The sequence below is a fragment of the Mandrillus leucophaeus genome, unplaced genomic scaffold (genome assembly GCF_000951045.1).
Source record: "Mandrillus leucophaeus isolate KB7577 unplaced genomic scaffold, Mleu.le_1.0 Scaffold898, whole genome shotgun sequence".
In the NCBI taxonomy this organism is placed as follows: Eukaryota; Metazoa; Chordata; class Mammalia; order Primates; family Cercopithecidae; genus Mandrillus; species Mandrillus leucophaeus.
In genome coordinates this window covers 449431-451175 of record NW_012109785.1, presented here as the reverse complement: position 1 = coordinate 451175, position 1745 = coordinate 449431, and positions in this window count along the sequence as shown.

The window sequence follows — 1745 nt, the reverse complement described above, 5'->3', positions numbered from 1 at the left end:
ATTCTCCTGCCTCAGCCTCCCGAGTAGCTGGAACTACAGGCGCCCGCCACTGCGCCTGGCTCATTTTTTGTATTTTTAGTAGAGACGGGGTTTCACCATGGTCTCGATCTCCTGACCTTGTGATCCGCCCGCCTCGGCCTCCCAAAGTGCTGGGATTACAGGCGTGAGCCACCGCGCCCGGCCTGTTTTTGTTTTTGTTGCTGTTGTTGTGCAGAAGCTCTTTAGTTTAATTGGTGCCACTTATAAATTTTTGGTTTTGTTGCAATTGCTTTTGGGAACTTAGTGTACATTCATTGCCAAGGTTGATGTTCAGAATGCTATTTCCTAGGTTTTCTTCCGGAGTTTTTACTGTTTTAGGTCTTATATTTAAGTCTTTAATCCATCTTGAATTAATTTTTGTTTATGGTGAAAAGTAGAGTCCAGCTTCAACCTTCTGTGTATGGCTGGCCACTTATCCCAGCACCATTTATTAAATAGGGAGTTTTTTCCTACAATCAACAGACGGTTGTAGGTGTGTGGTTTCATTTCTGTGTTCTCTCATCTGTTCCATTGGTCTGTGTATCTGTTTTTGTGCCAGTACCATGAGCTTTTGGTTACTGGAGCCTAGCAGTATAGTTTAAAGTTGGGTAGTGTAATGCCTCCAGCGTTGTTCTTTCTTCTTAGGATTGCTTTGGTGATTTGGGATCTGTTTGGGCCCCTTACAAATTTTAAAATTGTTTTTTCTAATTCTGTGGAAAATTATGTTGGTAGTGTCATAGAAATAGCATTGAATCTGTAATTGCTTTGGGCAGTATGGCCATTTTAACAATATTAATTCTTCCTAGACATGAGCATGGAATTTTTTTTTAATTTATGTTGTCTCTGATTTCTTTCAGTAGTGTTTTGTAATTCTCGTTGTAGAGATCTTTTACCTTTTTGGTAAGCTGTATTATTCCTCGGTATTTTATTCTTTTTGTGGCTATTCTAAATGGGATTGCATTCTTGATTCGGTTCTCAGCTGGGACACTATTGGTATATAGAAAAGCTACTGATTTTTGTACATTAATTTTATATCCTGAAACTTGACTTTTTTTTATATCTGCCTTAATTTTATTCTTTTACCTAAATGCCAATCAGGAATAGGTTGTTTAGATTGCGTTTGATTGTATGGTTTTGATAGATCTTTTTGATATTGATTGATACATTTATTGCACTGTGGTCCAAGAATGTGGTTGGTATGATTTATATTTTGTTAAATTTATTAAGATTTGATTTATGGTCAAGCTTGTGGTCAACTTTAGAGTATGCGCCATGTGCTGGTGAAAAGAATGTATATTCTGTGGTTTGGTGGAGTATTGTGTAGTGTCTATTAGGTACAATTGGTCCAGTGTCCAGTTTAAATCCTTCTATCTTTGTTAGTTTTCTGCTTTGATGATCTGTCTAATGCTGTCAGTGGGGTGTTGAAATCCCCCACTATTATTGTGTGGTAGTTTAACTCTCTTCATAGATCTCCAAGTACTTATTTTATAAATCTGATTGCTTCAGTGTTGGATGTGTATGTATTTAGGATGGTCAAGGCTTCTTATTGGATTGAGTGCTTCATCATCATTTTGTAATGCCCTTCTTTGTCATTTTTCATAATTGCTGGTTTAAAATCTGTCTTATTTAACATAAGAAAAACAACTCCTGCTTTTTTTAAAATTTCCATTTGCACGGTATATCTTTCTCCAATCTTTGTTTCTTTTCTTTTTTTTTTTTTTTTTTTT